This window comes from Peromyscus maniculatus, chromosome 19, assembly GCF_049852395.1.
Source record: "Peromyscus maniculatus bairdii isolate BWxNUB_F1_BW_parent chromosome 19, HU_Pman_BW_mat_3.1, whole genome shotgun sequence".
Taxonomy (NCBI): Eukaryota; Metazoa; Chordata; class Mammalia; order Rodentia; family Cricetidae; genus Peromyscus; species Peromyscus maniculatus.
Window position 1 is genome coordinate 26,320,823 of NC_134870.1, and position 23,390 is coordinate 26,344,212.

At 48.7% G+C, this 23,390-nt stretch overlaps 2 long non-coding RNA genes across 6 annotated transcripts; one reads left to right on the top strand and one right to left on the bottom strand.

The window, feature by feature from the left end:
* The first annotated feature begins 74 nt into the window (after positions 1-74).
* Positions 75-6,760, top strand: LOC143269552 (uncharacterized). The gene is made up of 3 exons (XR_013046042.1): positions 75-3,068; positions 4,171-4,259; positions 6,626-6,760. It is a non-coding gene; the product is annotated as an uncharacterized LOC143269552 (long non-coding RNA).
* Positions 4,150-14,973, bottom strand: LOC121824123 (uncharacterized). Of its 5 annotated transcripts, none has more exons than XR_013046041.1 (4): positions 12,665-14,973; positions 10,974-11,893; positions 10,091-10,840; positions 4,150-6,904 (listed from the first exon to the last, which is right to left on the bottom strand). It is a non-coding gene; the product is annotated as an uncharacterized LOC121824123 (long non-coding RNA). The 5 variants fall into 5 exon arrangements; XR_013046039.1 differs by having other exon boundaries at positions 10,091-10,221; positions 10,742-10,840; positions 10,974-14,973; XR_006065927.2 differs by having other exon boundaries at positions 10,091-10,221; positions 10,974-14,973.
* Positions 14,974-23,390: the final 8,417 nt, after the last annotated feature.

The window sequence follows — 23,390 nt, forward strand, 5'->3', positions numbered from 1 at the left end:
GAGCAGGTTTGCAGTGGCCCTTCTCACCATGCTCTCCAAGGCACGGCACATCACATGCCACCCGAATGTTAAATGAGTGAAGGAAATGGAGGCTGGTCCAGGCCCCGTGTCCTAAGGAAGCGGAGAGGCCGCAGGAAGCACCCCACCCCCACCCCGCCCCAGCAGTGATTACAGCAGAAACAGAGCTGTCCTCAAGCAGAGGGCAAGACCTGTGGACCTGTCACCATCCGGACTTCCTGGACCAGCTCACACCAGAAACCAAAGCAAACCAGCCTGCTCCCCGCAGACCCCACTCCTCACCCCCACGGCCCTTGAGCTCCGAGGTTGCAGCCCCAGGGACAAAGACTGGCGTCTGTAAGTCCTTAGGTCCCAAGCCTTGCGCTTTCCGCACCTCACAATGGCCCTTGGAAATGGCATTTCTGTGTCCATTTCACACCCGAGGAGGCTGAATCTAAGAAAGGTCCTATCGGCAAAAATCTCTAGCACACATCCAGTGAGTGCGTGGAGGTGAAACTCGGGGCTGGCATATCTTAATCCCAAATCTTTGTGCCTCTGGGACATGCAGTCTAAGGTGATGATGGTCTGGAGGTGCTATCCGGTAGGCTACGTGTACTCAAGCACCTGACCCTGAAGGCAACCTCCACCCTCACTGCCCCATAGGGCATCTTAACTGATTAAGTTGACAGATATTTACAGAATGCCTACAGTACACTGGACACTGGAGCAAAAAGCACCCCCAGAGCCCGTTCTTAAACTACCTGTAGTGGTAGGAATTAGGCAAACGTAGGTCCCATTGCAAACAACCATAATGTGAAGGGAAACGAGAGCAGACATTGAGAACATCAGAGACAGGGTTTAGACGGGTGAGTGGCCAGAGATAACATTTATACGTTCATGCAACAGGCTAATCAGTCAGTTGGTTAGTCTGGACCGGAGAAGCAGTCAGGACCTCCTGCCGGGGCCGCAGACAACCGGGGCTTTCCCGCGGTTTCCTCTCCTGGAGGGGGTGGGGGATGCTGCAGCCCACGGCCATTTTGCCATTTGCTCAAGTAGAGAGCTGAGACTAGAGATCACTGTGACTTCAGAGTAAAGGGCGACAGAAGGCAAACGTGATTTTTTTCTGGGGGTGGGGGTTGCTCTGGGATAAAACAGGAAGGGCAGGGTCCTCCACACCCTGAAGCCTTTGAGCAGCTGGCTCCTTGCCGCCCTCCCCAACCCAGAATGTGGTGTTTTGTCGCCACCTGGTGGTTGGAGCGGGCACTGCATAGGGCGGCTGGACCCCGCCGCCTGGGGTAGAGGAGATCCAGGGCGCCGCTCTCCTTGCGCAGAGGCTAATGAACCCGCAGGAGGTTTGGGTAACTTCCCGGCAGGGGCAGAGGTGGAGAGAAGGAGCGAGGGTGGTGCATCGGGAACCGCTGCTTGAAAGTCAACTGACTGGGGACCGACAATGGCTTCATTGTGTCCGGGGCCTTGACCTTGATTTCCTGCCACTCTCATCCCTGGAGTATGGCATCACCAGGGTCTGATTGGCCAGGAATCCTCTTGGCGACAGTGGGCGGGCTGCAGGGTTGGCCACTCGTCCTTGGGCTCCCCAAAGGCCGAGACGCCGTGCTGGCCCTGCTCCCCAGGAAACTCACAGGGCGGGGCAGCTTGTGGCCGGTGGCTCTTGGGAGTTAGCTGGCCGTCCTGCACCAGCAGGAGGCAGACTCTGCGGATCCTGCAAGGCTGTGAAGCCTAAGACCTGGGATCTGCAGTCTGCGACCAGACTCCATCCAGCCTGGTTAGTTCTCGGATCCTTGTGCACAGGCGTTAGCACCGCCCAGTTTTGTGGGTTTTGTTTGTTTTTTAATTGCTCACACATAGTTACACATTTCCAATGTAAAAGGTATTATGCAATGTAATAAAAACTAGAGCTGCCGCTTTTGGCCAGCACTCCTTAGGTAACTATTATTCCTTTACTGTATACCCTGCCTGATCCCATTCAATGTATTTATATCCCAGTTTGTGCATGTAAAAATGTATCATTGGGGCAGGGCCTGGAAGCCCAACTCCTACCTCCCAAAGCCAGGGTAGGAGGATAGAAAGTTCAAGACCAACCAGGACATTTTAAGGAAACCTTGTCTCAATTTTTCTTTTCTTTTCTTTGCCTTTTTTTTTTTTTTAACCTAAAAAAGAGGGTCGGGGATATAGCTGAGTGATTAACAGCTTGCCTATCTTGTGGTGAGCTCCTAGATTCAGAGTCTAGACCACTAAACAAAAGAGGAAAGAAGGAAGCATGGAAGGAAAACACGATGTTGGGGTGCAGGGGTAGCCCAGCAGTGGAAAACTTGCCTAGCATGTGAAGGTCCTGGGTTGGATCCTCAGATACACACACACACACACACACACACACACACACACACAGGGTGGTTTTTGTGTTCTAATTCTGGAGATGAGAAGGACAGTAGCAGTAGAGAGGTTATCTGGGATAATTAGCACAGTACTTGGCACACAGCGTCTTAATTTTGTTCCTGTCATCTTTATTGTCACTGGACCCCAGACCCCAGCAGCTCTTTCCTCCCTCCACACACACAGCCTGCTCCTCCCTCCCTCCCTCCCTCCCTCCGTCTCCTTCATAATGAACCAGACTGATAAAAATCTGGGTCCCTGCCGGGCGTGGTGGCGCACGCCTTTAATCCCAGCACTCGGGAGGCAGAGGCAGGCGGATCTTTGTGAGTTCGAGGCCAGCCTGGGCTACCAAGTGAGCTCCAGGAAAGGCGCAAAGCTACACAGAGAAACCCTGTCTCGAAAAAACCAAAAAAAAAAAAAAAAAAATCTGGGTCCCTAATGCCTGTGTTTTTAGAAAAGCCAGAAAGAGCAGCTGGTGTTTTTTGCAGTCTGTCTTCCCCCTTGCTCCCACACGTGACCTAGGTGGGACCGCTCACTCACTGTAGAAAAGACATCCCTATTCTGTGGCAGCAGAAGAGATGTCGATAGCCCACACCGTACTGTGGGCACCCACAGGGACTCTCCATACAAAGCTGTCCCTGAAGAATGCTGAAGAGGAGGCCAAGGGCTCTGCAGAGCAGGTAATGGGGTGGGGGTGGGGGTGTTGCTGTCTGTCTGAGCTCCCTGGGATGCAGCCAAAGGTGCATTGCCTCTCCTCACTTAGGTCTTTACCTGTCTGACAGGCCACCACCTGTACAGTAGCTACCACACTAAAGGATATGTGGGAATAGCAGATAACAGAGTTCCTGAAGGAACCTGACCCTGAGTCCCTAAAAAACAATGAATTCTGTTGTATTGTAAAGCAATGTAATGTGTTTTCCCCATACTTCAAGTATGCAAAGGGAACTGCTAACACCTTTCTTCTCTTTAAAGTAGGCCAGTCTTTGGGGCTGGAGAGATGGCTCAGAGGTTAAGAGCACTGCTTGCTCTTCCAAAGGTCCTGAGTTCAATTCCCAGCAACCACATGGTGGCTCACAACCACCTGTAATGAGATCTGGTGCCCTCTTCTGGCCTGCAGGGATATGTGCAGACAGAACACTGTATACATAATAAATAAATCTTAAAAAAAAAATAAAATAAAATAAAAAATAAAGTAGGCCAGTCTTGCTTGGTGTGATGGCACTTACCTGTAATACGACACTTGGGAGACTGAGGTGGAAGGCTAAGCGGTCAAGGGCAGTTGGGCTAAATAAATAGTAAGGATCCTATCTCAAAACAACTCACTCTCTCTCTCTCTCTCTCTCTCTCTCTCTCTCACACACACACACACACACACACACACACACACACCTTGTCTCTCTAGCATGTAGGAGAAAATAAGGCTTTGACCTGCAGTTCACCGAAGAAGGGAAGCTGGCCTGGGCTCTTTGTTAGAACATCAGGGTGTCACTGGTTGAAGCTGTTACTGGCCCCATAAATGCCCTCCGCCCAGAGACAACAGGACACTGAAGAGCGCTATTCCAGAGGATGGGGAATACATGAAACCCCACGGGATGAGACGCCCAACCACAGACAGGTTCAACAAGCACCCTTTAAACACCAGCTGAGTCAAGGTGGCCTCCACGGCGATTCACAGCCAGAGGGCCCCCGGAACACAGCGATTTCATTTGGGGAAAAAACACGGAAGATGTAACAACTCCCTTTGCTGTGAATACTGACGAATATTTTTTCTGAGTTTACTAGGTGCCCACTGTTCTAGAAGACATGAAACAAGATGGCGAGATTCTTGCCGTCAAGCAAGTTGTCTTTTAGTGATTTCTCCGCTACACGTGGTATGTTCTCTATCACTTTTCTGCTTTTCTTACAGGCACAATTTGCATGCCGTTGCCTTTCCAGTTCACAGTCCTGTGAGTGCTAACGAAGGCAGCTGTGTAGCCGCCATCATGACGTCATCGCCTCGCCAGTCTTCCTCTGTGCTTTGGACTAATCTGCCCTTCAGCCCTAACCACTGACCACCACTGCTCCCGTCCTCTGCTTGTAGCTTCTCCTTCGTCTGCATGCAGTCTTACAGTGGGTAGCCTCTTTAGAACAGTGGTGGGCCTGTGAGACCAGAGGACGACTCTTTCTTTCGGGAGCCAGTTTGCACCTTTCATAGTGGGTTCCAGGTCTCAGACTCAGGTCATCAGGCTTGGGTGGCAGGTGCTTTTGCCCTCTGGGCCTCGCTGGCCCAGGGCCCAGGCTTCTGTCTAGTTGTTTTTTCGGTACCGAGGGTTGAATCCTGGCCCCTGCTAGGCAAGTGTTCTGTCACCGAGCTCTGTCCCCCACCTTCAAGGAGCCTTTTGCCCCCAACGTTCTGACCTGCCACAGTGCTCTGGAGATTCTTCCTCATTAATGTGCGTTTCATTGGTTCGTTTTTCCCCCTTTAACTTTTTATTATGAACATTCCCCAATATATAGTTAAGAGACTAACACAGTGAACCTGTATGCCTACCACTTCGATTCAGTAGTTGGTGGCATTCCGTCATATTTTTAAATGACATCTCTGTATAGAGACATACATTTACTGAAGCATTTGAAAGTAATTTATAAGGGCTGGAGAGATGGCTCTGTGGTTCAGAGTGCTCGCTGCCTTGCCAAGGCCCTGGGTTCAGTTCCCAGCACTCACATCGGGAAGCTGACGATTGCCTCTAACTCCAGTCCCAGAGGATTGACACCCTCTCCTAGCTCCCTAGGCATCTTCAGGCACACACACACACACACACACACACACACACACACACACACACACACACGTAAATATAAAGGAAGTGTAAATCTTTACAAGTCTGGTATTATTTTCTTACTCATGTGGTGGGGTCTTCCTTCCTTTCTTCTTTTCTTTCTTTCTTTCTTTCTTTCTTTCTTTCTTTCTTTCTTTCTTTCTTTCTTTCTTTCTTTCTTTCTTTCTTTCTTTCTTTCTTTTTGTTTTTCTAGACAGGGTTTCTCTGTGTAGCCCTGGCTGTCTTGGAACTCCCTCTGTAGTTCAGGCTGGCCTGGAACTCAGAAATCCACCTGGCCCTGCCTCCTGACTGCTGGGATTAAAGGCATAAAACCTGGCTGTTTCATTTATAAACTTTTGAAACTCTAAACTTTCTGATTTGGGTGCTGGGAACTGAACCCAGGTCCTCTACAATATAGCAGCGAGCACTCTTAACCCCTGGGCCGTCTCTCCAGCCCTTATTCGTTACTTTCAAACAGACCAGTAAATGTATTTGTATACAATTTTGAAATAATTATTCTCAGTGGAGTTGTAAAACCAGCAGGCTCCTAACCTCTGGCCAGCTTCCCCCAAGAGTATTATAGTATATGGCTGTAATATAAGGACAAACCAGAAAATTAACATCAGTGCAATATTTCTTAGTTGAAAATGGGCCTAATTTAACTTTCACATGTGTTCATTCATGTGTGTGTGTGTGCACGTGTGTGTGTGTGTGTGTGTGTGTGTGTGTGTTTGTGCGCACGCATGTGCAGGTACTCATAGGGGCCAGAAGAGGGCACTTGGATCCCAGGAAGTTGGAGTTACAGGCAGTTGTGAGCTGCCCAATGTGGGTGCTGGGAGTTGAACTAGGGTCTTCTGTAAGAGCGTCAAGACTCTTAACCACCAAGCCACCTCTGCAGCACCCGTACATTTGTGTGTAGGTTTTGCGTGGACACGAGTTTCATGTCACCTGAGGAAGAGGCAGGCCTAAGATGGTGTGTCACCTGGGGAGTGGATACCCGTCCTTTCCAGAAACAGCTGCACTCGTGCAAAGCACGCTGTTTGCATCTCCCCCGCGGTGTGAGAGTCGCAGCTTCACCGGGGAGGGCCTCTCTTGTGTGTTTGGTTATTGATACGGGGGTCTTGCTATGTAGCTCAGACTGGCCTGAAACTTATATATAGCCCAAGCTAGCCCCAAGCTGCAGATTCTCCTGCCTCGGTGTACCGCATCCTGAGGTTACAATTATCCATCGCCACATCCGACTTGATAATAATCACTGGACTTCCCCTTTTTTCTTTCCTCTCTCCGTAAGAATAGAGCTTGGCTTTCTAACAAGGACCTCCAGTGTTTAAGACAGCACGTGCCGCACAAAAAGCGTTAGTACTTGTGGGGTGGGTGTGTCTGGGAAACCTCTGTGACCCTCCTCTCATCCTGTGCCTCTCATTTTTCCTCACTGGTAGAGCTCCTTGGCCTGGCTGCCCCATTTAGGACTTGCGTCCTCTCTCGCGCCCCCTCTGGATTCCTGCCGTGCAGCCTGGAGGGCTGGCCCACACTGGAAGCTGTTGATGCAGGGCTTCCTCTGACGCTCACTGGACACTCGGAGGTCCTCTCTATACTGCTCTGCGCTGTGTTTCTGCAGGATCAAGACCCAGTCGTCACGGCGGTGATCACTTGCTCTCCGTGATCCTGACTACTGCGTCTACAAGGCATCAAGCAAGCCCTTTCCTTGGTTTCTCTGCCTGCAAGGAAGTGGCAGAGATAGAGAAGAGCCCAGGTTAGACCAGAACGAATATATAGAACTTACAGACCAGTGGGAGAGATCAATAATAATGCAAAGATGCAAAATTTGAATAATTATAGGTGAAGTCGTACTTCAAAAAAAATAACATTTTTAATTTATTCTCTGAAAAATTTATACATGTATACAATGTATCTTGATCATATCTATCCTTACTTCCCACCTCCTCCCCATAGGTCTCCCCAGGTGTTGACTTCTTTTTTTTTTTTTTTTGGTTTTGTGAGTTGGGGGACTTACTATGTAGTCCTGGCTGGCCTGGAACTTATTATGTGAACCAATTGGTCTTGAACTCACAGAGACTCACCTGCCTCTGCCTCCTCCCAAGTGCTGGGATTAAAGATCTGAGCCACCAGGCCCCACCAGGTACTGACTTTTTAACAGATAGTGGTAGAATCATTGACTCTCTGGCCCGACCAGGTAGTTCAGTGGTTAGAGCTTGCTGTGTAAACCCGAAGGCCTGCATTTGACCCCAGATCTCATGTAAAGGTGGGAGGTGAGAAATGACGCCACAGACTTATCCTCTGACCTCCATAGGAGTACCTCGGCAAGAGTACCTACACACACACCACACACACACACACACACACACACACTCCTACACCCCCCCCACACACACCTACACACACCTACACACACCTACACACACACACACACACACACACACACACACACACACACACACACACACGACATCATACATACACAGACCAAACCCACACATGGCATAGAAACAAATACAATTTTAAAAGAATTACTGACTATCCATATGGAAAGCATTGCAATTCAATCCTGACCTCACACAGTGCTTAAAACGGACCCCACAACTGATGGTCTTTTGCAGGAGTACCATGGGCCCTCATTCAGTAGCTGCTATGTAGCATGTGTGAGGCCTTGTGTTTGATCCTTAGCAGAGAGAGGAAGACAGAGGAGTGAACGCGTAGGTCACAGTTGTACTAGAAGCAGCCTCACTGTCTGCTTGTATATATTTGTGCGTGTGTGGACTAGAGCGTGTATAAGTGCCAGTGTGCACAGAGGCCCAAAGAAGGCGCTCTGCCTTATTCCTGTGAGACAGGATTTCCCGGGGTGTTTGTTTGTTTTGGTGGTTTTTTAAAGATTTATTTTATGTATATGAGAGTTCTATCTGCATGCATGCCTTTATGCCAGAAGAGGGCACCAGATCTCATTACAGATGGTTGTGAGCCACCATGTGGTTGCTGGGAATTGAACTCAGGACCTCTGGAAGAGCAGCCAGTGCTCTTAACCTCTGAGCCATCTCTCCAGCCCCCGGTGTTTTCATTTTGAAAAATTTTCTATTTATTCTTATTTATTTTTGAGACATGGTCTCACTAGGTTAGTTTGGCCTGTAACTAACAGAGATCCTCTGTGGCAGCTTGGGTCTTCTGTGGGTTGGTTTTTTGGTTTTGGTTTTTGTTTTTCCATAGTCAGGCAGCCAGCAAGCCCCAGCAATCTTCTGACCTCTGCCCCCTGCAAAGCTGAAATGACAGGTATGTGAGGGACCAGACAGTTTGTATGTGGGTGCTGGGATCAGGACTCAGCCTCGTGTTTATACAGTGGGTGCTCTGAACACTGAGTCATCTCTCCAGCCCCAAATATATAATTTTCCACAAAAGATTTCTAGTTAGTAAGAAATCTTCTAACTCAGAGTACTAAGACAGCCGAATTAAAATATGGATGAAAGAGTTTAACAAGTACCTCAGAGCTGCTTCTAATAAATACATGGAAAGCTCGACGTCATTGGTCGTTAGAGACTTTTACATTAAAATCCCAATGAGATAATGATGTAATATCATGCATCAATTAGAATGGGTAAGCTTTTTTGGGGGCGGGCAGGGTCTCACTATGTAGCTCTAGCTGACCTGGAACTCACAGAGATCCCCCTGCTTCTGCCTCTCCCAAATGCTGGGGTTTAAAGGCGTGCACCACCACACCTGGCTAGAATAGCTAAACTTTGAAAGACGGGAAATACCAGCCTTTCAAATGCACATACCTCTAATCCTAGGAACCAGGAGGCAGAGGCAGGTGGATCTCTGTGAGTTTGAAGCCAGCCTGGTCTACATAATGAGTTCAAGGCCAGCCAGCACTGTATAGTGAGATCCTGTCTCAAAGAAAACAAGCATTAATAATACTTTTTTTCTTAAAAAAAAAAAAAAAGTGTGTGGGGGGCTAGAGAGATGGCTCAGAGGTTAAGAGCACTGACTGTTCTTCCAGAGGTCCTGAGTTCAATTCCCAGCACCCACATGGTGGCTCACAACCATCTGTAATGAAATCTGGCACCCTTGTCTGTGTACATAATAAATAAATAAATAAATAAATAAATAAATAAATAAATAAATAAATAAATAAATAAATAAATAAATAGATGGAAAATGATGGACTGTGATATGGAAATGTAAGCTAAATAAACTCTTCCTCTCCGAGTCAATGTCTTGTTACAGAAACAGAAAGCAAGCAGTACAATGATTGAACCTCAAAAGACACTAGCTCAGAGAAACCAGACATAAGAGTGCGCATGATGTGTGAGTATGTTCCAGTCAAAGTTCTAAAACAAGCCAAACCAGGGAAGGGCGACAGAGCCCAGGGTACAGGAGACCCAATCTTGACAAACCAATCAATAATAATAATGCTGAATTAATGAATAGCAGTATCGTGTAATAAGTCCTAGCAGGAAGGAAATGTGGTATTGTAAGAGAGAATGGTGAAGAAAGGCGTATTTTGATTGGCTGGCCAGGGAACTCAAGGGATGACATCTGAGCAGTGGGTGTCCAGAGGGAACCACCCATGCAAAACAAGGTGGAGGGTATTCCAGGCGAAGAGCACTAAAGATCAAAAGCCTGGGATCAGGAAGAAGTTTGGTGAGTCTGGGCACAGTCGGAGGCCATGGTAACTGGCCAGGTCGGGATGGGCAGAGAGGATAGAGAGGGAGCAGAAACCAGATCCGGCAGGGACTTACCAGCCCTGATAAAGACTTAAGAATTTGAAACCGTAAATCCCTCACAGTCTAGTGAGCAGAAACACATGGGCACATAGTCGAGTCATGGGTGAGAGCAGAGAGTAGCCAGTGCTACCTGGGGACACCTGGGAAGCCTTCACAGAGGTGACATTTTACCTGAGAACAGGAGGGTGCCGGAGGGGATGGGTCAGTCCAGTGGAGGGTACCGTGTCTAAGATGCCTACAGGCGTGAGGCCACCTGGGACGTTCACAGACCTCCCGTGCTGTAAGTACTGTTGAAGTGCTTCCTGTGGGAGACAGGAGGCTCTGAACTTCTCTCAGCCTAGATCCTGCAGGGCATGGGACCCCCCTGAAGAACTCTAAGTCTGCGAATATCAGAGTGATGTTATACTTCAAGCAAGATCTCTAGCCCAGGCAGGCAGAGAGTAGGACCCCGGATGTAGTGTGATGAGGTCATGGAGAAGGAGTGGGGGCGGGTCCTGGGGAAGTAACGAACTCCGCCACTCATCAGTGTGCCCATCTGGGCTGAGGAAAAGAGCTGCAGAGTCTGAGGAGCCCGAGGATGTAACTGCCAGCGTTGGTGTATGTTGACTCCCGGGAAGATCCATAGGCTCCAAACCCTGGATTCAGGAGCTTTGGGTCTAGTAAGGAACCTAAGAATCTGCATACATGAAAACGTGCAGGAACATTTGACAGTCTATGGGAATAGTCTATACTTGCGTGGTATGATGGATATGAGGGACTTTGTCCAGATTCATTTAACTGCCCACCTTAAAAGGGGTGCAACTTAGCAAACATAAGCTCTACCTCAGGAAGAAGTAAACCAGCCAGATGTGGTGGCTCACACTCTCTCTCATGCAGGTGAACTCCATACCTTGTGGCTGCCAATTCAGTCTCTCCAGCCTCCTGGAATGGGAGGCAGAATGAGCACACTCTCATCTGGATTGAGGCTGCAGTGGCCCAGGGAGCCAGGTAAAGCCAGCCATCTCCCATAAGGCCCTGGGTGTGATGTGGACAACAGTAGAGCTGGTGTCCCTACCTCTGCAGCTGAAGAACTGCAATTGATTGGTCCTGGCCATCTGCACCACAATGGTTCCTGATCATCCTTCAGGGACTTGATTCCCAGGGCTGCCTAAACGGAGCGTGGTGGCACATTCCTGTAATAATAGCACTAGAGGTGGAAGCAGAAGAATCAGAGTTCAAGGTCATTCTTGGCTACTTAGTGAGTTTAGATCAGCCTGGATACATGACAGCCGGTCTCAAAAACAAACTTAAGAGGCACAGCAATTAAGTGGCACAGCCTTTTAACTTGTAAGGTATGAATGGCCTGAGCAGGAGGTTTCTGGGGTGGCGGTGTGACTACAGTAAACTGGAGAACAAGTTCCTGTGAGGGGAGCTGTTTGGACCACACTTTTGCCCCACGGAGCCTCCGCGCAGTGGCTGAACCTGAACCTTCTAGGTTGGTATTCGTGTTATTCCCAGTTAACAGATGAAGAAACTGAGGCTCAGAAAGATTCAGTTAATGGTTCTGGGTCCCAAAGTGAGGATGTAGGAGACCAGCCCTACGTAGCACTGCGCTATCTCCCCCCAACTAAGAGAAGCCACAGGGTAATCGTGAATGATTTTCACAAGAAGAAGGCTGGGTGTGGGTATAAGCTGTGTCCCTGCCTCCCAGAAGATATCCCAGTTCTCCGTGTGTGTGTGTGTGTGTGTGTGTGTGTGTGTGTGTGTGTGTCTTTCTACAAGAAGGATCTCAGACCCGGAGGAGTGGGAATTGGGAGCCTCTTGGTGCAAACAGAAGTAGAAGGTTCCAGCCAGCAGCACTTGCCTGCATCTTCGAAGAATCTCACAGCAGTACCACGTGTCCTCACTTTATCCAAGCTACAGAAGGAGGTGGTGGAGGCAGCAGCAGCAGCAACAGCAAATCTGTCCCCCCTTGCTCCACGGGGCTGTTTTGCTCTGATGAGACACACATGGCAGATGGCTGTAAAGTTACTATCTTGAGAGCCGATAGAAATGAGATTTTTTTTTTCCTGTGCCGTATCTCATTTCCTTCTGAAACAATTCTTGTAGTAAACAGAGGTTTTCTGATCTTGTTAAGATCCAAGGATGGGGATTCCTTTACACTTTTTAACTATGAATATTTTCTTGCAGAGTTATGATCTGTTGGTGGAGGGATGTTTTGGGTTGTCTTATCTGCCTGTTTGTTTGTTTGTTTGTTTGTTTGTCTGTCTGTGACAGTGTGTGTAGCTCAGGCTGACCAGTAACTGTGTACCTCAGGCTGACCTGTAACTATGTAGCCTAGGCTGGCCTTGAATGCTTGGTGGGTAATTCTCCTGTACCAGCTTCTATAAAGCTGTGATTACAGGCATAGACCACCACACTTGGCTTGATGCAAATGTGTGTGTGTGTGTGTGTGTGTGTGTGTGTGTGTGTGTGTGTGCATGTGCACCTGTGTGTATCTAATATTCACTATGTGTATTCAGGAGCCCTCATGGAGCAGTAGAGGGCACAAGATTCCCTGGATTGAAGTTACTGGCAACTGAGGGGGTGTCATCTTCAAGAGTAGCCAATATTCTTAAACCCTAACCAATCTGTCCAGCCTGGGGTGTTGATTTTTTTTGTTTGTTTGTTTTGTTGAGACAGAGTCTCCTCATGAAGCCAAAGCTGGCCTTAAACTCCATATATAGCCAAGGCTGACCTTGAACTCCATAGATAGCCAAGGCTGACCTTGAACTCCTTGATCCTTCTTCATTAGCCTCCCACCATGCTGGGATTACAGATGTTCTCCATCATGTCCAGCTGTTGCTCTTCTACTGGTGGTGGAAGCTATTCTATGTCTCCTCTCTCCTCTTCTATCGAAAGACCATGCTAGGAAGAGGCGCTGCCACCACCAGAGACCAATTCCAGCTATAGCCCATCCCGGATAAGCCCTCCACATGCTTCTCTGTTGCTACCATCTCTTGACAAGTGGGCCAGCAGGATGAAAACCTTGCTGAGTGTAGGAGGCCCCAGGCAGAGGCGACACAGAAGGACCAAGAAGTGGGTAGATTGTGACTTGCATGAGAGGAGAATTATTTTGAACCAAGTCTTGCGTGCTGACAGCATAATGATCATTATTAGGACCTCAGATATAACATGAAGCCCGCCCTAAAGTTAAATTTTCCCTTTCAGTGAAGTGTGGCCTGTCAGCCCCATGTAAGACGGTTCTGTGCCAACCTCCTCCACGACACGGGTTGGAATGCTCCAGCTGTTCCCTCCTTCCCTCCCTGTTACCTTTCCCAAAGCCCTTTGCTTCTTGGGTTAATAAGGACTCTGCTTTCTTACCTTAGTCCTTAAAAAAAAAAAAAAAAAATCAACCTAAGAGATGAAAGCGTCACAGAGTTGCAGGCTTCTTCTCATAGGTAGTTTCAGGCTTGCAGTCTGGAATCCTGCCTCCTAGGGAGCCAGGGGGCACAGATTTGTAGCCCAGCAGGTTTTGTTTGACGATTACAGCATTTTGCAACTTGGTTTTGTTGTTGTTGTTGTTTTGTTTTGCTTTGCTTTTGTTGTTTTTCCATTGAAATCCTGTTTGCGGGGTTTTGTTGAAAAATAAGAAAATGGGAGCTGGTGAGACAGTTCAGTGTGTAAAGAAAGTGCTGGCTACACAAGCGTGAAGACGTGCGTTTGTATCCCTGTGTAAAGACGGACAGAGTAGCACGCACCTGTAATTCCAGCAGTCCTACAGCGAGAGAGGAGGCAGAGATGGAAGCTCATGGGCCGGCTAGCCTGGTGTGTACGGGTGAACATCCACAACCCCCGCCTCAAACAAGGTGGACAATGAGGACCAACCAAGGAGGTTTGTCTCTGACCTCCACATGGCAAGTGCACACACACAGAGATTACAAAAATCTGAGTTGGACATGGTAGCGCTTGAGAGACAGAGACAGGCACAGGGAGATCAACAGAAATTTGAGAGCACCCTGTTCTACATGCTGAGTTCCAAGCCAGCTAGAACTGACCAGTAAAACCCTGTCTCAAAAAGACTTGAACAAATCAGAGCGCCTGGCCACACTGGGCATGGTCCCCCATAACAAACTGCTGCTGCTTGAATAGAGTAGTTGCTTCCTTTGCATAAAGCTTGTTCTCTGGTTCACTATGGTCCCTACCACTCCCAATCATCTCCCATCCGCAGGCTAGACGTAAGCTAAAGTTGAAGGTCGATGTGGGCCTGTGGATTCCAGCCTCAGCCCTGCCACTTAATCTCTATGTTCTCCTGAACAGATATTTGCTTCTCTGTCCTTTGAGACAGGGTCACATATATCCCAGGCTAGTTTCAAATTCAAGGTCAGGGGAGGGCCTTGAATTCCTGATCTTCCTGTCTCCATCCACTTCCCCAGTGCTGAGATTACATTTTAGACACTGTACCTGGCTAAACTATTTCCCTTGTTGCTACATCTCCAGCCTGATATAATCCCTGGCACATGGTAGTCACTCAGCAAATGTGTAGATATGTAAGTCTCCCAGACTTCACTTTTCTTGTGTTACAGACTAAATTATCCTTGGCCTATTTTATAAAAATAAATGCAGAAGAACCGGGGGGTTTATTATTTCCAAATTCTATGTGCTATTTTTCCTTTTTTTTTTTTTTTTTTTTTTTTTTTTTTTTTTTTTTGCTACTTTAAAAGGTTAAAAGACCAGAAGATGTTTCAGAGTTGTTGGGAACCTTCTTTGTCGTAGTCAGCTGAGACCCAGCCAGGAGAAAAATGTGCTGTGCTCCAGGGCTGGCTTTCTAAGTTGCTATCAGGATGCCAAACCAGGTCAGGAATCAGTGCTTCGGAGAGTTACAGTTAGAAATGCAAGCGTTTATGTGCTGCCCTTGAGAGCCATGGCCGCTATACAAACACACTTAGAGCATTAGTGCTTCCTGAAGCATCTCCCTCTGAAGCCGCGCTTTCAGAGAAGTCTATTCCCGTAAAACCGAAGGCCGGTCCGTTGCTCTCAGTGGCTGGGCTCTGAGTGCCCGCGTTGCCTCCTCATTAGATGTTCCTTTGCTGGAACACCAGAGAAGGTGGGTGATTCTCAAGGGAATTCAAGCCTACTAGAGTATTCTATGACATAAGCCTTCTGGAACTTTCAATAGACTTATGCTGTTGGTGTTGGTGGCCTCTAGGGGTCAGCTCCTACTTCTGGTTACTAAACTTCCACTTTCCCTGGGAAGCCATTTCTTCCCTCCTGTGGAATTTTAGGAGAATGAGTTTACTTCTAGCTCCAGGGGTGAACACAGAGCAGCCAAGGCTTCACACCCCTGCCTACAACCATACATTCAGAAGAAAGCCAGTTCCGTACGCCATTCAAACCCAAGATTTCACCCCGGAGCTTTCTGCAGTGCTGTGGAAAGCTTCTCAGCTGGGAGCAGGTGCTCAGACCCAGGACTGAGTACCTGACCAGTCCCGAAGGAAGAAGATGTGGAGGAAACAGAACCACAGAGGAGATGCCTGCTGTCGGTTTCACCAGGATCCAGGTACACCTGGCGTTCGGGTGAACTCTTGGTTTCAGGAACTCACATATTATCACTTCCTCTTAAAGTGCTTTGACTAGTGTTTCAGCGCTTACAGCAAAGACCATTCTGACTAACAAATCTGAATTTGAAAAATGTAGATAGGAAAAAGGCACAAAACTGAGACCCATTGAGAACCACGGCCCGAGGCTAACAATGGCTTTGAGTCTTTCTCCTTCATATGCACTTTAAATTCCACGCGCGCACTGGCCTAGGAAACAGTAGTTTTGTTTTGATTTGGTTTTGAGACAGGTCACAGGCTATGTAGCCCAGCCTGGCCTCAACTCTGTAGCTGAGGCTGACCTTAAATTTCTGATCCTCCTGCCCCCACCTCCAAATGTTGGATTTACAGGTGTGTGTTACCAGCCTAGAAGTGACCCCACCCCCTCCCCCCTCCCAGCACTGCCCCCACTCCCGCCCTGTTTCTTTACTTTTTCCTCTTTTTTTTTTTTTTTTTTTTTTTTTTTTTTTTTTTTGGCTTTTTTGTTTCTTTGTGTAGCTCTGGCTGTCCTGGAACTCACTCTGTAGACCAGGCTGGCCTTGAACCCACAGAGATCCACCTGCCTCTGCCTCCCGAGTGCTGGGATTAAAGGCGTGCGCCGCCACCGCCGCCGCCGCCGCCGCCGCCACCACCACCACCCGGTGCCCCCTCATTTCTTTAATCCCGCTTCATGGAAGGAGACACAAGCCATTTTTCCCCTGGGTTCTGTGCATGTCTGGTCACACATCTTCTACCTTGGGGGTGGGAGTGGCATTGAGATGAGCCAGGTCTCGGTATATTTCTCCAGAACTTTAAAATTTGCCGTGTTTGACTGAAGAGAATTTTCTAGCGTTTGCCGTTGGCCCTGTAAACTCCAAAAAGATGCTCTATTTGTGTGCCTACTGAGATTCACTAATAGGATTACTGAGGATGCCATGTGCCAGGCTCCATCTCCCACACAGGGACACACGAGGGTCGGGGGGAGCAGGCTTTCTTTCTTGGGAGTGGTAGCTCCAGCTCCTGGCCAGCCCTTAATCCTTTGAAGCTACATAGTTGCCATGGTTCTACTGACTTAATCTGAGTTCTGATCCCAAACATTTTTTTTTCTTTCTTCACAAAACAATGTCTCATTTCCCAATTGAAGGAACTTGAGTGGTTCCTTCTCATTTCTATACTCAATACCTTCTTCTGCCTAGCCCTTAGTAATAAAAATAGTTTGAAGCACTTTTTTATATGTTGGGCCCCAGGCTTCTGTTCCACAGGTTTCTCAATCCTCAGGGGCGCTGTAAAGCAATTAGCAATCTTATCTCCATTGTTAGTTGAGGGCACTATTTGCACAGCAGTTAAGTCACTTGTTCTCGGTCATGTGGCCAGCAAGTCACAGAGTCTCACTGCAATCCTGTCTGTCCAGATCCACACCCCTTCTGCCTATCAGAAGAATCCATTATCTCAAAAACTCCATTTCTGTCTCTCTTTTCCAGAACTTCCTGGTTTTCAGTCTGCTTACATTGGTTTATGGGTGTCTACCATTCTTCCATTCTTTACCATCTTTGTTTATATGTCAAATCATTCATCCATTCCTTCATCCACTCAATAAAGCACTTGTCAGGCTGATCTTACACCATTATCTGATAATTCCTGGTTACCTTTGCTCATTCCCTCATCTGTTCACTAACTGAGCCCCTGGGACCCAGATGCTCATTTTTACCAGTTTCTCCCTGTTTCAAGGCTGTAGTCCAGATCATCCCTTAGAGTATGCCGTAGCCATTGTGACTGGCATGATGTTCATTCCATGAACAATGAGGGTGCCAAGGATATGGCAGTTACAATTCAGTTTCACTGCAGCCTGGCAAACTCCCATGCTGTCTGGTCTTTCGGCAGGAGTTGGATGTCTGGAAGACCCAGCCAGGGTGATTAGAAACTAACTCTCTCCCCTCTCCTTTGGAGATGGGGTCTATGTATTCTCGATGGTCTGGAACTTGCTGTGTAGCTGACGGCAGCCTTGGACTCTTATGTTTCTTATTCTACCTCCCAAGTTCTGGGACTACAGCTTTGCACCACCACTCCCAGTTTTATGCGCTTCTGGGTAATCTAACCGAGGGCTTCATGCATGCCAGGCAAGCACTCTACCAATGTACCCATACCTCTAGTCCAAGAAACACTGTTAATTTCTTTTTCCAGAGAATGTTAACCTTGAATTCTCTATAGCCCGGGATGAACTTTGAATCCTTCTGCCTTTATATTCTAACTGGTATGATTACAGGTATGCACCACCATGCCTGGTTTATGCCAGACGCTAGGTATCAAAAAATGCTTGCCTAGCGTGCATGCGGCCCATTTTATCAGCCAGACTACATCCATAACTCCTAAAATGGTTTTTGTAATAGGCTTTTAAAAAAACGCTGAAGGCAGCTGGGCAGTGGTGGCGTACATCTTTAATCCCAGCACTCGGGAGGCAGAGCCAGGTGGATCTCTGTGAGTTTGAGGCCAGCCTGGGCTACCAAGTAAGTTCCAGGAAAGGCGCAAAGCTACACAGAGAAACCCTGTCTCGAAAAACCAAAAAAAAAAAAAAAAAAAAAAAAAAAAATGCTGAAGGCTCTGGAAGTGTATTTCAGTGAGAGATCACCGACTAGCCATGTGAGGAACCACAAAAATCAAAAGTTATGAATCTGGACTCTTTGCCTGTCACCTAGAGTTCATGATGATCTTGTGAGGTAGCATCATCTTTTTTTACTGATAGAAGTGAGACTTCCCCAAAGCATAGATTCCCCTCATTGTACCACACCACCTCCACAATCACTGGATGATTCTTACAGATGAACACGTGTGGACTTCCCAGAAAATACGCTTTACCACACATTGTTTCCAGGCACAGAAACCCACCGCCATTGTGAAGAAATCTGATGAAAGTCCAGAAGCTTCTACACAAGGCCTAATGTTTAGTCCTGGGGCATGGTCAAATCCTACAAGAGAGGCATGTGGTTGTGCCCAATGGCCATGCCACTAATCTTGGACCCTGTGAGCAGCAAGCCTGAGTTTTGACTCACATGGCAGTACCCCTTCCATCAGCGATGGAGGTAGGGGAAGGAACGCTTTGTTTTTCTTTTGATAATGGTTCCCTCACTGTCACCCCCACTAACTCAGGAAAAGGGGAGTCATCAGGGGCCTCACTGAAAAGATGCGTTGTCATCTTTTCTCCCCCAGAACAGCCCTCATATGTCCCAGTCTTAATCAGATGCCATAAGGCAATTACCTTTCCACCTCATCTCCACCTTGCTCACCCAGAGTAGAGACAAAGGAGACATGTTAGCAAGGGCCTAGAAATATTCCAGACAAAAAGAAAAAGCCAGTCGGGTAGTGGTGGCACACGCCTTTAATCCCAGCACTCAGGAGGCAGAGCCAAGCAGATCTCTGTGAGTTCGAGGCCAGCCTGGGCTACAGAGTGAGTTCCAGGAAAGGCCCCAAGCTACACAGTGAAACCCAGTCTCAAAACAAACAGAAAGGGAGGAAGGAAGGAAGGAAGGAAGGAAGGAAGGAAGGAAGGAAGGAAGGAAGGAAGGAAGGAAGGAAGAAAAAAAGAAAAAGCCTATATTAGTCAGTGTTCTCTAGAGGAACAGAACAGAAGAAATATATCTAATGGAAGGTCCAAAAATCTAGTAGTAGTTCAGTCCACAAGGCTGGGTTCTCAGCTGGTCTTCAGTATATACCAGAATCCTAAAGTAGGCTTGAATGCCAGGGAAGGAATGGACTTGCCAGTGAGAGCAAGCAGGCAAAGGGAGCAAGTTTCCTCCTTCCATGTCCTTTATATACCTAGATTAAAGGTGTACTTTCCCACTAGAGTGATTTAATTAAGGGGAAAAAAATCCTTCACAGGTGTACCCAGATGCTTGGGGTTTAGTCAGTTCCAGATGTAGTCAAGTTGACAGCCAAGAATAGCCATCACAAATCCCTTTTCCTTAATCCCAGCACTCAGAAGGCAGAGGCAGACAGATCTATGAGTTCAAGGCCAGCCTGTCTATAGAGTGAATTCCAGGACAGCCAGGGCTACACAGAGAAACCAAAAATCAAACCAAACAAAAACCAAAGCTCTTTTCTCCCGCCCCCCTTTTTTTTTGACAGAGTCTTGGTGTGTAGCTTCAACTCGAGATTTTCCTTCCTTTCCAGAGGGGCATGCACTACTGTTCCAGATGTGCCTGTCTTGCTGAATACTGTCAGGACGTAGTTATGGATGTACCCATATCTACTTCACAATTCTGTAAAGGGCAGCTCAAACTACATGATGTTCCAGAGATAGTTGTGGGGGGTCCACTTGGATGACCTTTAGTTCTTGGAGTCCGTCAGCCTATCATCTGGTCCTGATGCTGCAGCCGGTGCTGTGTGGTGTCATCTCCCCATGCCATCCCTTCCTTCCTTTCAGGCTCCACTCTTTCAGCCTGTCAGACTTTCTCCTCCTCCTCCTCTTCCTCCTCCTCCTCCTCCTCCTCCTCCTCCTCCTCCTCCTCCTCTTCCTCCTCCTCCTCCTCCTTCTTTTAATTTATTTTTTGAGACAGTTTCTCTGTGAAACAGTCCTGGCTGTCATAGAACTCTGTAGACCAGGCTGGCCTCGAACTCACAGAGAGCCACCTGCCTCCGCTTCCCGAGTACATGCGCCACTCCCTCCCAGCTAGACTTCCTTCTTTTGGATGCTCTCTGCATGCCTTTACCCTGTCTTCCCTTTCAGAAATCCCTTTCCAAACCCACTGCCCACTTCTCCCTACCCCCACCCCATTCAGGATCCCTCAAACCTCCTCTGGCCCAACTCTCTCCCCTCATCCCAGCTCTGACTCATTTTCTAGATCAAGGTCTCCTCAGTTCTGCCAAACACCCGAGGCCTGCCCGCCCGGTGCCGGCTGTCTTTCTCCCCATGGTTCTCTGCCTGGGCTCATGTTTCCTTTTTTTCATTGAAACAAACAAACCAGGGTTTCATTCTGTAGCACAGGCTGACCTTGAACCTGCTGTGATCCTCTCACCCTCCCACCCTGGCATCTTCCAGGGTCTTGTGTTTTCAATCTCTCTTCTTCCTGGGCTCTTTCTCAGAGCTGTGATGTGTCGCTTTCCACAGTTGTCTTCCATTTATGTGCTATTTCTTAAACAAACAAACAAACAAACAAAAACAAACAAATGTAGAAACTAGGAGGGACTAGTTGTTAGGGTTCTTGCCCAGCATGGGTTTGATCCTCAGCATCAAATAAAACCAGGCACAATTGTACTTACCTGCAGTCCTAGAATTCAGGGTAGAGGCAGGAGGATCAGAAATTTGCCAGCCTCAGCTACACAGGGAGTTCAAAACCAGCCCAGGAAACATGAGATCCTGTTTCAAAATAAATACATAGTACATAAAATATACAAAGTGAAAAAATGGTACTATAAGAAAAAATACATATTTATTTTCTTTTGAGAATTGGTTTTATTGTGTGACCCAGTCTGGCCTCAAACTCAGATCTTCCAGGTTCAGCCTGAATGTTGGCATTAAAAGGTATGAACTGTGGTCAGGCTACCTATGTATTCTTGATCTTCCAATGCTATATCTCAACGAAGTTGGCCCCCAAGGGTACTCCGTAGAAGTTAGTTGTAAATTAACTTCTTGGTCAAAGATCCTATTGTGTGAAAGGCTGGGAGGACGTATAGAAAACCTCCGTAGAGGTTCAGGGAGTGGGAGACGAAAGCTGAAATGAAAGTCAGCAAGAAGTGAAAGGCTTTCCAAATTAGCCCCCCCAACAGGGTGGGGGCGGGGAGGAGTGTTTCGTTTTCATTTCATTTGTTTACATTTTCCATAGTCTATTTGGAAAGACTGGATAGTCACAGAGGTGTAAAGATACCAGTATAACAATCAAGATGAGGAATTTGGATCACTTTCCTCCTTTTCTTTGCAAGTTTCTCTCTCTCTCTCTCTCTCTCTCTCTCTCTCTCTCTCTCTCTCTCTCTCTCTCTCTCTCTCTCTCTCTCTCTCTCTCCTCTCTCGTTTCTCTGTGTAGCTTGGAACCTGGAACTCACTCTGTAGCCCAGGCTGGCCTTGAACTCACAGAGATCCGCCTGGCTCTGCCTCCCAAGTGCTGGGATTAAAAGCGTGCACCACCACCGCCCGGCTCTTTGCAAGTTTTGGGAGTCAGTCTACACTTGCACATGCTTCACAAGCACTCAACCACTGAAATATACTCCCGCCCAGAAAAAAATCAGTTTCCAAAATGAAAAATTAAGTTCTTTCTTTTTGCAAGCAGAACGAGGAAGCTTGTTATAGGGTGTTCTCGGGGACCATTTTAGGGATTTTTTTTCTCTGTGGGAATAGGAGACCTTGAGGACCAGGAGGTCCAGGCCCTACTCTTCCTATTCCTGCAGGTTGTCTCGTTACATTCTCAAGCACTGGTCACACTACTGCAGCAAGGTTTATGGGAAGTTGCCAGAGTGCAATTTAGTCATCAGCCTCAGCCCTTTATCCTCTCGAGTGCAGCTCCCAAGCCGGCTCCTGAGCCTAGCTAGCAGCGGAAAAGGGGCCGGGCAGCATCAGCTCACAACGACCCTACTTGCTGTGCACCGAGCTAGACCCCAGGGCCCCTGCCCTTTCTGCCAGTCTTCAGCTTTAGCAGCGTGGGGGCGGGGTGCTCGCAAGGAGCTGGAGAAGAACTCTAGAGACAGCCCGGGGGACCGCAAGGTGCCAAGGGCCAGGCTGTAGTCCCCACCTCGCTGCGGAGCCGCGGAGGGGGCGGGGCTCGCGCTGTGACACCGCCCTAGCTTGGCCCCGCCCCCTCGCGCGTTGCCAGGGAGATCAGGTGACTCCGGGCTTCCAGCGCCCGAGGCGCGGGTTGACGTCAGGCGCGCCGCTGCGGCTCAGTGGCTCGCGGCAGGTGCGCTGCTGTTGGCGTCGTCGTCGGGGTCCAGTCTTCTTCAGTCAAGAACCGGTCAGCACCCGGCCCGCTGCGTGGAGCAGAGAGGTGAGGATGCCGGGGTTGGAGCGCCCGGGGCGGCCAGCCCGGGGCGGTGAGGCACGGGCGGCTGCGCGGGCAGAGCTGGCGGGACCCGCGGCGGCGTAACTGGTTGGGGCGAGCGGCTCCTGAGGAGGAGGAGGGACCCCACGGTGCCACCCCACGGTGCCACCGCCCGGCGCCCCGTGGCGAACTGAGGGTCTCCCGTGGTCTGCGGGGTCCGTTGGGCGAGGGAGTCCGCGGGCTGGGAGCGGAGCGGGCTCGCCCCACCCTGCCTCCCTGGATGTCTGCCGGAAGCTGCTGGGTGGATTTCTTCGCCTTGGGCTGCGAGATTTCTGGATTTCTGCGACTGTGCTTGAGGCGCGCTCGGGTCGAGCTTGCTTGGGAGTGGGGGACCCGCCGCGGAGTGAGCTGCAAAGGCGCGGGGCTGGGGGGACGCGGAGCCGAAGATGTGGGCGCAGCGAACCCTGACCGCTTGCTAAAGAGCTCAGGGTCGGGATCCGAGTGTACACCTGTTGAGGAGGTGAAACCCGAGAGGGTCCTAAGTGAGGACAGGGAAAGAGGGGACCTCTGGGGAAGGAAACCCGAGTCTTGAACTCTGTGGAGTGCGTGCTGGGGCTATCGGGGATGGAGAGTTTGGAGCATTAAGTTGGGACCTGTTGGGAAAAAGCTTGAGCGTCGAGCTGAGGCATTGTATGTAGTGGGGAGCCATGAAGACGGGGTTGGGAAAGGGGGGACCCTATGATGGGGAGACACAGAAGTGGTTGGTTGGTGTGATATTCCGGAATAGACTTGACAACACCTGTCTGAACTCTGATGTGTTTATAACAGACATGGGTGAGGGTGCAGGCAGCCAAAGTGCTGGTAACACTCAGCACATTTTAATTTTTATTCTCGAAGGGACATACTCAATTGTGTCTTATTTTCTTCTATCCCATTTGACTGGGTAGAATGACTGGGTGAGAGAGAGAATCTTCC